The following is a 16,731-nucleotide window of genomic DNA, read 5'->3' on the forward strand; positions in this document are numbered from 1 at the left end:
TATCCAATGATTCATAGAAAAGTAATTTTAGCATTCAAGAGGCAATGATTGACAGGATATGGATTCACAAATACAGAGACGTTAATGGTAATTAATTATGGCACAGATATAAAAAATTACTCATTAACAAAATATATGGTAAAATTTCCAGGAGATAGTTTCCATATCTTTATACTTGTTCAGAAACATAGGAAAAGAAGGGCGGCTGTGATGAGATTTTATTAAATGTAAGAAAAGTTTAAAGACTATATATAGTAATTGTACATGTATATACATATACACACATATACTATATATACACACGCACACACACACACAAATATATATATATATATATATATATATATATATATATATATATATATCTATATTTATATATGTATATATCATCAAAACCAGTTATCTATCTTTTAAAGATACGTATATATATATATATATATATATATATATATATATATATATATATATATATATATATATATTATATATCTTTAAAAGATAGATCACTGGATTTTGATATGGAAAGTAGAGACTTATCAATTATACATATACATACACACAAGAACACAAACACACACAAACACAGGGCCACACACACACACACACATATATATATATATATACATATATATATATATATATATATATATATATATATATATATATATATATATACGTACATATACATATATATATATATATATATATATATATATATATATATATATATATATATATATATATATATACATATATATATATATATATATATATATATATATATATATATATATATATACATATATATATTATATATATATATATATATATATATATATATATATATATATATATATGTATATATATATATATATATATATATATATATATATATATTTGAAAGATGTATCATTGGTTTTTTTGTGGATGGATCTTTTTGACAATTCGGACTGTAGTTTACTTATTGAATGAAAATATCGGAAATCTGGGAGATAGAATCGGAGGAAGACATTGAAAACGCTAGACACATGACATTGAAGATTACTGAGACGAAAGGGCCTTAATTTCTAGGAAGTTAGAGAATTATAAGTATTAAGTAGAGATAAAAGGGAAAATGTGTACGAATTTTATGTATACGTCTGCAAATTATCGATTGAACTATAAAAGGATTATTCATTATCTCCCTTATTTCTCTGCAGCCATTCTCTGTTAGGGAATACTACTTAACAGCATAGTTCACAGACAAATGTTGAGCCAGCATTCTAGGGTTTGAAACTCGCTGCCGGTCTACCGGCACCAATTAACTTAATGCGAAAATGCACCAGCTGCAGGTGGGATTCATGAAAAGGGCATCGACTCAACAAGATAATGTTTCTTTACGAATATACTCTACCTTTTTGTCGCCCTTAGCTCCAAAGAAGAAAATGCATACGGAAGTGTAAGAGCACGAAAATTCTTGGCCAGCTTCTTGTTTTAATCCAATTTCCAACCTAGTGACACATACGCGCACACACAAACATAAACACACATACACACACATACCCACACACACACACACACATATATCACATATATATATATATATATATATATATATATATATATATATATATATATATATATATATATATATATTTATATGTATATATATATATATATATATATATATATATATATATATATATATATATATATATATATATATATATTTATATATATATATGTCTGATATATGTATGTCGTATGTGTATGTATGTATGTATGTAGTATGTATATGTATGTATGTATGTATGTATGTATATAGATAGATAAATAGATAGATAGATGTATATGTGTGTATGCATGTACGATATTATAGCGTCCCATTCAGAAAGCCCGATGCTTAATTAACACCTCTTAAAGTCTATACAAATTAATCGGAAAATAAAAAAACAACAGCTTTTAGCTTTGCCTTCATAATAATTTTACCAGCTCCAGTACCCTGTTGCTTCACAGTCGATAAATTAGTTATATTAATATCCTCCTATTTCTGGCGTTGTTTCGGTGATAAATTTCCGTAACTATAGTAAATTCCCATCACCTGTGTATCTGATGTCTAGGCCAGTCCTTTACGACGCTCCTGATTGGCTGTTGATAATCCAAACACAGGCGCTCCTGATTGGCTGTTGATAATCCAAACACAGGGCTGGAAATTCGCAGTCACTTTCGAGAATTCACAGAGGCAGGATGTATGTTTCACCTCTCCTGAGGGATGCGTATTTCAAAAGTATCCCTCAGAAGAGCTGAAACATACTTCTTGTCTATGTGAACTCTCGAGAGAGGCCGGAAGTTTCCAGCCCTGTGATTAGCTTAGCAATAGCCAATCAGGAGCGTCGTAAGGGACTGGCCTAGACATCAGATGCACGGGTGATGTGAATCTACTATAGTTCCGACTTCAGTAAAACTTCTTTTATGAAATTTAGGTTGTCAAGCTCAGCCCTTGGGCATTTAAAATAGTGAAACGTGGGAGTCACAGAAGCTGGAAAGTAAGACCAAGAGAACCAGAAAAAAGTAAATAAAGTAGAAAGGTCTAGAGTTGAACTGGGAGAAAATCCCATCCTTTAGTAATGCCTACAGTTACCACGTGAGATGCACTGACGGTGCTTTATGTGTTCTGTACGTATGCCTAATGAAATAATTATCGTGTAAAATCATGATAAATTTCTGGTCGATTTAATACACTTACAAACTTAGTGAATTATACCACCAATTTCAATCTAATCAAAGTAAAAGTACGTCAGTTGCTTTGTAGATTTGTAGATTTTGTAGACCAACTGTTGGATATTTGCCTCACACACCTTATCAGTTTCTCTTGGAATGAAGAAAGTTTCTTTTGTAATCCAAAAATGTAAAGATACGCTTTTGTTTAGATCTAAAATTCGGTTTACGAAAATGTACTGGAAGAGATGAATGATTTGAAAAAGCAGACAAGTAAAAAAAAAAAAAAAAAATGTAACAGCAGATATTTCTGTTCTCGCAAATGTCTCTTCATGCGCATTTTTGCAACAGAAGAAATTACCTGAAACCCTAAAAAATGTATATCAGTGCTAAGATGGGGAATCTACGTACATTAATTTCCTCGTTTTCTTTGTGGTATATTTTTACCTATGACATTGATTTTTACATAAGTTAACGATCATTATTTCGTTTTCTTTACAGTATCACTGACTCAAATAAACAATCAAATTACGGTATTTTCTCGATAATATGCCGTTTTTGTCTTTCATTGTATTAATGATTACCTAAATTATATCTACTTAAACTATATATATATATATATATATATATAATATATATATATATATATATATATATATATATATATATATATATATATATATACGAAATTTTCTTCATTTTGATTCTACTGATTAAAATATCGTCTCTAGCAACGCTTTACAATAAGACTGGAGCACCTTCAGTGCCGTTTTCTGTAAATACCGTTTTCTTTGTTTTACCCCTAACAAATTCAGTGTTACTGTAATAAGCAGAAATAAAAAGTCAGGAATTCAACTTGTGGGTCAAACTGAAGAGAATAAAAGAACAAAATTAGCTCACTGATTTCTTCTCAACCTCTGATTCCCCCCTCAGCCTCAGGATTTATTGCGAACATCAAAAGTTTATGTCCTCATTTTCCGTCGGATCTCTAGGATCACAGCTGAAATCTCAGCGAATATTTTGCTGCGCTTGGCGTAAGAATCCTCAGCTCTGAATGGAGCTGAGTATCACTAAGTATGATAAGTATCATAAACGCTCGACGAACCCTTTGAAGTGAAATGATAAGGGGAATTGACAGGAATTTACCACATATGCTGAAAGCAATGTTGTCTGAAAGGAAATTATTTTATATCTTATCTTATGGGGCGTCAATGATAGATCTGGTGTCTGTAGTTAATTTTGCAATTCAGCAATGAAGTATAAATATATTTTACGCTGATTTCGTTTTCATGTTCTTGAGACGTTTATATCATTAGCATGATTATAATCCCTAGATTAATTCCTGGTGCTTAGAGAATATTGACTCATATCATTCATCAAAATAACCTAATTATCTACAATTATGATTAGTGCATTTGCTAACAGGGACTTCCACCCCTCTCCACTCTTCACCACAGGTATCTTAAATTTTCATATGTCGTTATAATCCGCAACTTTAAACAAATATATATGTTCATACGATAGCAGATTCCTTTTTACTTCATAGCCAATGTACTACGAACGAATCATTGTATTTATGTCCATCTGATAATATTCATATGTGTTTGTCTCCTTTTTCACGGCTAACAGAATGGTGTCGAGTAATTCTGCTGTATTTGACTCGACGTAGAATGCAAGTTAATGAAAAGTAAGAATGTACAAATGAATTAGTTTCTGTAGCCACTTTTCTTCTTTCTTTACTTGACACTGAAATCTGGCTCAGCTGCAGTTTTCGAATAATTACGTTGATTCTTGAATCGAAATTATCACCAATAAAATACCAAAGCCAGTAAAAAAAAATTAAGATAAAATTAGTCGTGCCTGGAGAAGTACCTTCAAGAAGATTTCCTAGTTTCGAGAGAAGCATTTTTTCACTTAGAATAAAAAGAGATTATTCATTTATTTAGCTTGCGCTCTCTCTCTCTCTCTCTCTCTCTCTCTCTCTCTCTCTCTCTCTTTATAACCCATCATCAGAAACATATTTATTTACGTATGATTAGCATAGTTCTGTCAATTTCAGAACCTTCTTTATATTGGAGCATTCAGTGTGCCTCAGATTAATGCAACACCGTCCAAGAATTATCACTGATATATCTTCAAAGGTCTTTGAAGATCCTAGTTATTGGTGGTTTAATTACCTCCACCAAGTAAGTTAGGTTTTGGGTTTGATTTCATTCTAGTTTAATCCCCCAAACGATGGGGTTATCTAGCTATACTGATCAATGCAGTTTAAACGTTTTTTTTTTTTTTTTTTTTTTTTTTTTTTTTTTTTTTTTTTTTTTTTTTTTTTTTTTTTTTTTTTTTTTTTTTTTTTTTTAGATTCATCATGCTCAGGTAAATAATTAAATATACATCACTGACTTTTAGAGTCTACTTCATCATCCAGGATTTTTTTTATTGTTTTTGTAACTGGTGTGCCTTTAAAGTATATGGCAGCGTCCTGCTATTTGTAAAAGAATCTTTTAGTGAAACAGCTTCTCTGGAAAATTGCTAACCCAATCTTTGTATTCGTGAGAGAAATCGTAAATGAAGCAGGGTAATTAGCCAAGGTTTGCAGTCCCTCATCGCCCTTTCCAGATCCCCATATTATCGACAAACCGAAGGAAAGTATAACAAACTTACACTATTCTTGTACTGTGTATTGCACTGTTCAAGACTACCTCATCACTCCTTTTCCTTAGAGTTCATATAGTCAATATTTGCTTCTGCCTTTAATTCTTCGGTGGAAAAAGACTCAGAGTTGAAGGGAAAAATTCCTAGAGGCATGCTGAGGGAAAACGAATCGACAACATTATTCTTCTTTCCTCTTCAATATTCATTGAACCTCTTACCGCACGACTGGCTTGCTTTCATTAGGACAGCGGAGGAACTTTTATTGAAGCCCCCATCGTCATTGTATCTGTTCTTAAAAAAGAAATTCGAATGAATTATAAAGTCTGCATCAGTTTTCCTTGATTTCTTTTCATTTCATAATTCCTTATGTAATCTTCGATATTACCTACTCTTTCTTTACTATCAATACAGTGCCGAAGATGTAAGGATGTTATGCAAGTATTGTAGGGTTGTAGATGCCCTTGAATTTCATATCCACAAAAACCAAGATTTAATCTCATCATCTCATCAGCAGTATGGGAAGATATTCAGGTGTATGTTAGTTGTACCTGTCAGTGGGTATTTTAATTGATTTTAATCTTCCAGGTGTACTTTAAAAATGTTCCTGCTTTATGAGAAATTAGGATTAAGTTGCTTAATCATGCTTGTAACAGTGTAACTGTTCAGTTGTGCGTTACATACACCTACAATATAAGAATCAATACACGGTTATATATGCGCATACATGTACAACTTTAGGTATATGCCACGTGCATATATTTGAAAGAACTCGGCGTACGTTACGCATAGATACGCGTTGGCATAGATGTATCTATTTAAAAATCCAAATGTGCGTTATTTAAGCTTGCTTGTGTATATATGTGAGTGACTTTCCCGTCTAGACCGAGGTGGCAGTGTTGAGGAAACAGATCGCGGGGTCATTACCGCTATGCAAAGTGAATGCGTCCGTTTATTCGTGTCGGGCGTGGTTTTAGAATCGACCAATCAGAGAAGGAAGGCCTTGCTGATCCTGCATTTTCGTTTAGGTATCACTCCAAGTGTTGACAACGTAACACTGAAAACTCATTTTTGTATCTTTTATAGAATTAAGAGCTTTTTATAAGAAAAGGATCGAGTAGAATTAGATACCTATCTTTGATACATGCACCGACCGATATACTGGCTCCATTCATGCAGGAATTCCAATACAGCTTAAGCTATTAGTTGTTGATAGAAAATTTATAGCATGTTCTTGTGTATATGTTTACATGTGTATATGTGTCTGGAGATACATTAGTAAATGCGTACAATGTATCCTGCATTCAAATACTAATATTCAATTTTTATGCTAACAAACATTTTACCGTAATCAGGGATTTATCGCTTTTTTATGTCATTTACAGGTATGAATTTTCTATACTTATTGAATAAACTCTCTCTCTCTCTCTCTCTCTCTCTCTCTCTCTCTCTCTCTCTCTCTCTCTCTCTCGTTCCACTGCTAATTGCTTCAAAGTTAGATATCCGCGGATTCTGCATAAAATGAGGAAGTGCTTTAAGACTCGTAAGCTTACTCATTTTCTGAGATTATCATTTGACAGTCTTCATAATATCTTTAACGATCACCGACGAGGAGATTTTATTTCCGGGTCGGCTTGTTTGTTTGTGGAGTTACGCAAAGTTTTACGTGCTCATCTTGAAAATAAACACGTGTTTTTTTTTAGCTGGCACTAACATATTAGATTTTTGGGGACAAGGGACCTGGGTCCGTGGTTGCTCGAAACTGAAGAAGTTTTGCAATCTCCGAAAGTTCTCTCTTTCGTATCATTACCATGCTCTCGAAATTTCATTTTCCTTAAGTTTTCCTGTCTCTTGCATCTTTCAGTTTTATGTGTATCTCTCCCTTCAGTGATAACTTCCACTTGACCTTGCTCTTTTCCATGTCTTTTATCATGCCATTTAGCAGCAAGCCATTCGGCAATCGCATTGGGAATAGAAACCAACAAACATATAGAACACACAGGGCTTAGAAGTCTGTAATATAAACAAATCATTCATTGTTGGATGTAACATTGATTCAGCGGTGAGATTAAGCAGGCAAAATTGACACAGGAAAATAAATGAAAAGAGTTGTTGCTCATTGCACTGCAGCGCAGCAACAAATTACTCGTAGATTACATGCAGTTCTATCCCTTCGTGAGCGGGTGATAAGCTTGAAGTAACATTAGATCTGACTTCGGAATTTAGATAAACGTTCGCAGGTCCGTTGCAAATGTAGCCGCAACTGTGGTAACCGAAATGACCAGTGACATTGCAGCGTGACTCATCATCAGTCAGGATAGCCAGAAACCTGTCCAACTTATATTCAAATGTGGTTGATTTGTGATGGCTCAGATGTGTCGAGGAAGACAGTTTCGTAGGTCAGAGGCCGTGGAAGAAAACAAGAAACAAGCAATCTCGGTTTCTTTCTTTCTTTCTTTCTGTAAATCTCCGGCTGAAAACCCAAGAGGGATATAAAGGAAAATCACCCGGCACCGAGAGACTGGTTGTAAGAAAAACTGATGAATAAATAAATGTGAAGGAATGCAAAATAAGACCGATACACCTGAAATTCAGGAGACGTCAGCTGAGAGTGGTAATCAATTTTACTCCTTGCTTAGATATTTGGAGATCATAAAATTGTGCAACTCCAAATGGATGGGCCATCTGTCCTAAAGATGTAGGTGAATTAAAAGATAGTATTTTGGTTATGATGGATGGTAGATTTGAAACAAGGAACTCTTTTAAACGAGAAAGAGAGAGACAGACAGAGACAGAGACCGAGACAGAGCTTGGTTTACTTTAAAGTTCTTAGTGAAATGCATTGTTAAGTGGATGGAATTTTAGTACCTTCTTCAACCAATTAGTTCAAAGTTAGCCGGCCCATCTTGAAATTAAACTGTTGCATTTTCTTTTCAGTTACTACACGGTTATCCTCTTCTATTCCATTTTTTTATCTACTTTGGTGACTTTCCTTTTGTTTTTGCCTGAGTCAAACGAGAAATTGTTTTGGTCCGTTATTTTGCTCTGCTTTAAAAGAAAATATTTCTTTTATGTTGGTCCCAATATTTTGAATTCTTTTTTTCAAGAGTTGGGACGAGGAAAAATATAAGTGGATATATATATATATATATATATATATATATATATATATATATATATATATATATATATATATATATATATATATAGTGTGTGTGTGTGTGTGTGTGTGGGTGTGTGTGTATGTGTGTGTCTGTCTATATGTGCACACGAAAATCACATTATTTTCAGTCTCTCAAGAATTTTCGCTTTATAAATGCTGAGTTAGACCTTTCATACTAATTTTGTTGCCCAGGTAAATAACGGGCTACAACCATATCAGACCAATTGTGCACTGTCACTTATTCCTTTATTAAAATCGCTCTATTCACATCTTAGTTCGAGTTCTTATGCTCTTTGGCTATTTATATACGTGGCTGTGCACATGTTCTGTGTTACATGTGCTCGCGTTTTCACGAATAAACTTTATTTGTAATGTAGTGGCAATCATATTACTTCTTCTTTTGATTTTATGAAATTTGTGCTGTTAAGCCAGGCACTGGGACACGTTCGGCCATTCAGGGCTTAAGAATGAAAAGAGGGAGTTAAGGGGTTGGACAATATGATAAAGAGATTCAGAGAATCAAGTACAAGAGTCTAAAGCTAGAAATGGGAGAAAACTCTCCAGTTGCACTAAAAAGTAAGTTTATGCTTAGGAAAGGTTGGACATCAAGAATGTAGCGAGAATGGTGACGTACAAGGCCAGAACGTGGGTGCAGCTATGGGACCCGACGGAATTTGCAGAGGAAATTTGCAGACACCCTTTAGCTATACGTACAGTGGACCATACTAGGTGCACTGACGACACCATCCCAACTACGGGGTCCTTCATAAAAATTTTGTTCCCTCATTAAGATGGAAACTTTTCCAGTGGTCACGTTTCCTAATACATTTGATGATATTTTGTCAACAACAAATTCTTAAAAGGTACTTCCACTCTGTCCTTCCTGATCTCTGTCGTTCTCATAAACTGGTAACCTGACTTCTTAGCGATAAAACTACGACTATTTTCCTCTCTTTTTTTTCAGTTCTTTAAAGCACTTGAAAATGACGTAATAAACTTGTAGCCTGACCTCTTCCTAATAAAATCACCATCTTTTTCGTTCCTTTATCAGCTGTCTTTAACCTATCTGAAAAAGATCCCAAACCCTCCCTTACAAATTCTGCTCATATAATCTAGTGAGAATGTTGCCTTGAAGACCAATAAAACATTAAATTGAACTTCCTTTCATTACAATTCCTTCATGGATTTTGTAACAGACTTGGCCACTGTTATGTATGCAAGACGTTATGTAACGAGCGCGGGAAATCTTAGCTCCGCAGACACGTTCAGTTCAAAGCTATTGCACTATGTTGCATAATGTGTAAATGTTATAAGTATAACCAATTATTATTGTGTTAGTATCGAGTCCACGACCACAGAGGCTTCGATCTTATAAATTCTACCTCATGTATGCAGGATATGATTCCTTATTGTGTATCGAGCTTCGATGCTCATATGTTTGTTATGATTCTATTATATACGCTTATTGTATTTTGTATATTAAAACTACCCGCCTTCTTCAATGTAGTTTAAGCCAATAAACACCAGCAAGAAAATATTGCTTTATTATCGCCCTTCATCCCGGAAACCTCGGCGACGAGAAATGGAATATTACATCCGCCCAATACTAAAACACCATCTTTCCCTCTACCTACAGGTAAGAGTGAAGAATTGTCTGTATGGTCATATAACTAAAGCAGACCCAAAATAATGACGACAAAAACATTGGCGACGAGAAATGGTGGAATATTACATCCAATACTAAAACACCATCTTTCCCTCTACCTACAGGTAAGAGTGAAGAATTGTCGTATGGTCATATAACTAAAGCAGACCCAAAATAATGACGACAAAACATTGGCGACGCAGGTGACGAACTCGTTGCAGCCAAATGGAGCCTATAGCCTACGCCTAATCTCCTAGCCAAGAAGCGGAAGACGACGACCCCAAACGGATGAAGGTCTACCCGAAAAACAAAACGAAGAATCTCTACCTAGATGCCTTCATCACACTCAAACCAAGCAGCGCTGTGCCAAGTCAGGAGCGTTAACACAAAAAAAAGGGTTGGTTTTGAGAGTAAAAGTGCAACAGGTATGTCTATGCAAGAGTAGCCTACAAGGTAGAAAGAAAAAGAAAACTTCCAAATTCCTAGCCTAGCCTAAACTTCTTAGTATCACAGCAAAAATGCCGATAGATGTCCAAAAGTTAGACAGCTTTAGCATCGGTGATGATCCTAAATCAGTGGGTACAAGATGGAAAAAGTGGATAGGCAGCTTCCAAATTTATTTAGAAGCACTAGGGAAAATAAACGAAAAGCAGCAGAAGGCTTTGTTACTTCATACTGCAGGTTTAGAAGTTCAGGAAGTATTCAATACTTTGAATCTAACAGGTGATTCATTGCAGGACGCAATTGAAGGGCTCACAAATTATTTTGCTCCTCAAGCAAATAAATACTTTGAACGTTATCAGTTCATAGAAGCATCACAGGAATCAGGTGAGACAATAGATTCTTTTGTAACCAAGTTAAAGAAATTAGCTTCAACTTGTGAATTTGGAGATCTAGAAGACAGGTTAAATAGAACAAATTATAGTAAGGAGTAACTCGCAAGAGCTTAGAAAGAAGTTGCTGCAAGAAAAGAAGTTAAATTTGCAAAAAGTTCTGGAAATAGCAAGAGCAATAGAAACAGCTAATTACCAGTCCAATGTCATTGTAGGTAAGACTCATAACAACAACAGTAGCCAGGTGAATCATGTAGCCTATAAAAGGAGTTACCAACATGCAAAGAAAGGGCAAACAAATGAAACGAGTAAGCCTAGCCCAGGTATATCCAAGTATAACAAGGTTAAACCTAATGCATACTCACAGAAAGGTCAAAGTCACATAGGGACACAAAAACCTCAAAAGAAATTGTGCTTTAGATGTGGTAAACAAGATCATTATAGCAATGATTGGGATAAGTGTCCAGCGTCAGGTCAGACATGCAATAACTGCAGGAAGCGTGGTCATTTAACAAGTCAGTGTAAATTTGCTAAGCAAAAGACCACAAAACAGATCAATAGAACCGTAAATTCAAATGACTGCTCTAGCTCAAATGAAGAAAGTGTACATAAGACCACAGAAGTAGAACAATTTGCATTTCACATTAATTCTGTGAACAAAGATGATAAAAATGGAATTGGACAAAGGAATGTTTCCAAAATTCTTTTGAAAGCAATCAAAAGCAGAAGTGACATCACCCATTCTTAGTACATTATCAAATGGATTTGCCAGTAAAGTTGGTTTGTGACGCCTCAAACATAGGATTAGGTGCAGTACTAGCACATGTAATGCCAGATGGTACAGAAAAACCAATAGCTTTTGCCTCTAGGGTATTGAAACAAAGCAGAGAGAAATTACTCACAAATAGAAAAGGAAGCATTAGCACTAGTGTATGGAGTGAAAAAGTTCCATATGTATCTGTATGGCAGGAAAAGGTTCACATTAGTTACAGACCACAAACCTTTATGATGATTTTAGGTCCAAAGGCAAGTTTACCGACGTTAGTAGCTGCAAGACTACAACGTGGGCAATCATATTAGCGGCTATGATTACAACATAGAATATAGACCAAACATCTAAGATGGGTAATGCAGAAGCTTTGTCGAGATTGCCTGTAGACAAAGCACCAGAACAATATGAGGAAAGTATTCTTTTGATTTCTGCATATAATTTACCTATTACAGCTAAGGAAATAGCACAAATGGTACAAAAAAAGACCAGTACTTTCAAAAGTAGTGCAAAGTCTAATAACCGGCAGAGATATTTGTGCAGGAGATGCCAATTGTAAACCATACAAAGAAATTTGGAATGAATTGAGTGTAACACAAGAATGTATTTTGAGAGGATCAAGAGTAGTAATTCCAAATGCATTAAGAAATAAAGTTCTATCAGAAATACATGCAGACCACCAAGGTATTGTCAGATCAAAGTCAATTGCTAGAACTTATTTTGTTTGGTGGCCCAGGTGTGATAGGGACATTGAAAATTTTGGTTAAGAATGTATGATTGTGGCATTACAACAAAACAATCCAAAACCAACACGAATGAAACCCCATGGGAATTACCCAGGACCGTGGCAACGTATACATGTAGATTTTGCAGGTCCATTTTTAGGATACTCATATCTATATTAGTAGATGCATATAGTAAGTGGCCAGAAGTTATACCCAATGCAAACAAATCATCGGTAGCAACTATAAAATCACTCATGCAAATCTTTGCAACGCATGGTTTGCCAGAAAGAAATAGTGACAGACAATGGCCCACAGTTTACTTCACAGGAGTTTAAGGAATTTCTGAATGTAAATGGTATACAACATACATTATCCAAGCAACTTATCATCCATCCACGAATGGTGAAGCAGAAAGATTTGTTCAAACTTTCAAACATAATATGAAGTGTAGACAAGCAAATTCTGGTAATGTAGCATCTCACATTGCAAAGTTCCTATTATCCTATAGAACAACCGTGCATAATACTACGGGTGTAACACCATCTTATTTGTTGATGGGGAGGAGGATCAGGAATAAGTTAGATCTAATGTATCCAAGCTTGCAGAGTCAGTTAGAACAGAAAGGTTATGATCAAGTAAAAAAACTTCCCTATGTAAGACATTTCGCTCCTTCAGGTTATGTCATGGTAAGGTCATACAATACACCAGAAAAATGGGTACAAGGAGAAATTGTCAGGAAGATAGGTAATTTACATTATGACGTTAATGTCGGTGGAAAGATTGTAAAACGTCATGTTTGATCAGTTGCAGTCATTTGGTACAAACAATACAGAAGTACAAGTTTCAAATACCTCACGACTTAAATAACTCAGATGTGCAAACTGCTCACCAAGATGTTCAAAATCATGCAACAGCTCAGAACACACCTATAGTACTCCCTAACAGAATGAGTAGAGGAAAACCTCCTGAAAGATTAGATTTGTAAATGTGAGGAACAGTTGTTTCTTAGTCACAGGTTAAAGGCGGGAGGAAGACTGTTATGTATGCAATACGGTTATGTAACGAGCGCGGGAAATCTTAGCTCCGCAGACACGTTCAGTTCAAAGCTATTGACTATGTTGCATAATGTGTAAATGTTATAAGTATAACCAATTATTATTGTGTTAGTATCGAGTCCGACACAGAGGCTTCGATTCTTATAAATTCTACCTCATGTATGCAGGATATGATTCCTTATTGTGTATCGAGCTTCGATGCTCATATGTTTGTTATGATTCTATTATATACGCTTATTGTATGTAATATTTCTAAAACTACCCGCCTTCTTCAATGTAGTTTTAAGCCAATAAACACCAGCAAGAAAATATTGCTTTATTATCGCCCTTCATCCCGGAACCTCGGCGACGAGAAATGGAATATTACATCCAATACTAAAACACCATCTTTCCCTCTACCTCAGGAGGATAAGGAGTTGAAGATAAGATTGTCGTATGGTCATATAACTAAAGCAGACCCAAAATAATGACGACAAAACAGCCACCAACAAATGTTTCTCTTGATGCTCAAATCTTCTATATCTCATGAATTTCACTCTGAACTTTCATTTATACCCTCTTTGGAGAATATTGGTTTCACATTTGTGTTTAACTCATTTTGTTGCATTTTCGATGAGATTAATATAAAAAAATAGGATAAACGATCCAACAATATTTCTTCTTTGAATAGTCGTTCCTTCTGCAGGAGAGTGGCCATATTGCATTATCTTTTGATATTTTCTGCTTCAGTCAGTTCAGCTGACAGGAAAGTATTCCTCCGCTTCAACATGCCTCCTGTCTACCTTTTAACAGATTTGTTAGATCCGGTTACTTATTCTTTCCTTCTATTCATGCTCTACTTCTAAATATTCATTTTTGACAATATTAAATGTTTAAACCTCGTTATAGAAGTTAGGATAACTGATCAATCCTATCCTCTGAAGTGAGCGTCTTATACCCTGTTAAGTTAATAAATCCATAACTTACATCAGTTCAGAAACCTTCATATGCAAATGGACACAAACACTAGCAAAAATACCAATTCCGTATTGACTTGATATATTCATACTTCACAGTACTAAAAAAAACTAAAAAAAAACACTTAATTTCAAATCTTGCTGATAATTTCAGCAAGATAAACTTGACACAATATAATATATATATATATATATATATATATATATATATATATATATATATATATATATATATATATATGTATATATATATATATATACTAGCAAAAATACCCAATTCCGTTACTTGCACTTGATATATTCATACTTCAGAGTACTAAAAAAACACTTAATTTCAAATCTTGCGATAAATTCAGCAAGATAAACTTTTGCCACAAATATATATATATATATATATATATAATATATATATATATCTATTATATATATATTAATAATATATGTATATATATATATATAGCATATACATATCATATATGACGTTGTGTGTGTTGCAATACCTAAAGCTTTTTCTAAATGTAAAATAGTTCTTATAGTGGTCATTAGTCATGCTATCTCTCTCTCTCTCTCTCTCTCTCTCGTCTCTCCTCTCTCCTTCCTAATAGTCCTGGCTCTCTCTCTCCTTCCTAATATTCAGTGGCCTTCCTCTTTCTGTAAAAACTGCTTTCAAAGTTTCTCATCCGTGAGGTGAACGAGAAGAGCCGACATAAATCTAATTGTAATTCAAGTCTGAATTAACTGTCCTCATCTGGCTAATTAATTGTCATGCCAGACGGAAATGCTTTTGGATCTAATTTCACACACATTAAGTTTCGTCGCGGGTCAAATGTATTTCAATTCCGACGAAACCTTCTGGAGCGAAGGAATATTACGTCAACACAGATGGCGTTTTTCATCAAGAAACGCCGATGGAGCAGTATATATTGGCTCATTATGTCGGTTTTAATTCTGTTGATATCATCACTTATGAACAAAGAAGACTCCAATAGTGACATGAGAAATATTATTATATTTCCTGAAGAAAAATTTATATATAATATTTAGGAAAGAAATGTATCTAAGAGCATGCTTGTACAAAAAGAAGAATCCTGGTTTAGGCTTCAAAATATAAGTTAAGATGTCAGTAATTCTTCTCCAAAAACATTTAATTGAATGAACACTTTATTATAAGGAAGGTGTGATACCAAAGAAAGTGAATGAATTAAGAATGACCTAAATGAAACTTGAAAAAAAATAAACATCGGAATAACAAATGAAATGTTAAACGTCATAATGAAGAGTCAAATAGTCATAGAAAAAATGCAGGAATGAGATCAACAACGAAAAGCATTTATGAGGATGTTGGTGGTAATGATGATAAGGTTTACAGAACACGACTCACAAAAATTATCTTTTTGATTGCCATAATGAGCGTTTCATTACTAGGTTTTCTGGGTACACTTTTTGCTACAAGCCTTGAATTCGAGCGGGAAATCAGAGAAGAAGCTTTCACCTTCCGTAATGAAATTCAAACCCACATATATTAGATAGCAGTGAAAACGCCTTAACACATTTTGCTATGAAGCAGCAAGATGTGCTAGAGCTCCTCGCTATAACTCCATGTATATGGGTTCGAATCCCATCGCGGATGGTGACAACATATATATATATATATATATATATATATATATATATATATATATATATATATATATATATATAGAATATGTATGTAAATATTAAGCGGCAAATGTCGTTTAATATCCAATTCGTTCTACCTCGAGAGTATGACCGAAGGTGAATTATAACTGATAAACTATTCGGTACCTGGGAGATTCGAACTCCGGCAGTGTTTCACAACGACTTCAGTGACAGTACCCATTCGGCTATCGAGAGAGGTGAACGTTGATACCTACTCTGCAGTACAACATATGCCAGTCGAATGCAGGTGTTTGGACTTAGAATCGATATCATTCCACCTCAACCATGATATGTTAGAATCACGTAGCTGTTGATGAACTTCAGTCACATATACGTGACTTTTTCATACTAAAAAAACATTAAGCCTCAAATATCTCTTTATATAGAATTCATAATATCTTGGAAATTACTTATCCCAACGCAAAGCAAACAGCTGTGAAATTTACGCAATGGATGGAATATCAAAAACAAAACCAACTCTGGCCTTAGATGCAGAACAATCAACTCCTGAGGCTCCGAACGGGGAGTGACACAACCCGATGGACCACAATTGTTTCCT

This window comes from Macrobrachium nipponense, chromosome 8, assembly GCF_015104395.2.
Source record: "Macrobrachium nipponense isolate FS-2020 chromosome 8, ASM1510439v2, whole genome shotgun sequence".
In the NCBI taxonomy this organism is placed as follows: domain Eukaryota; kingdom Metazoa; phylum Arthropoda; class Malacostraca; order Decapoda; family Palaemonidae; genus Macrobrachium; species Macrobrachium nipponense.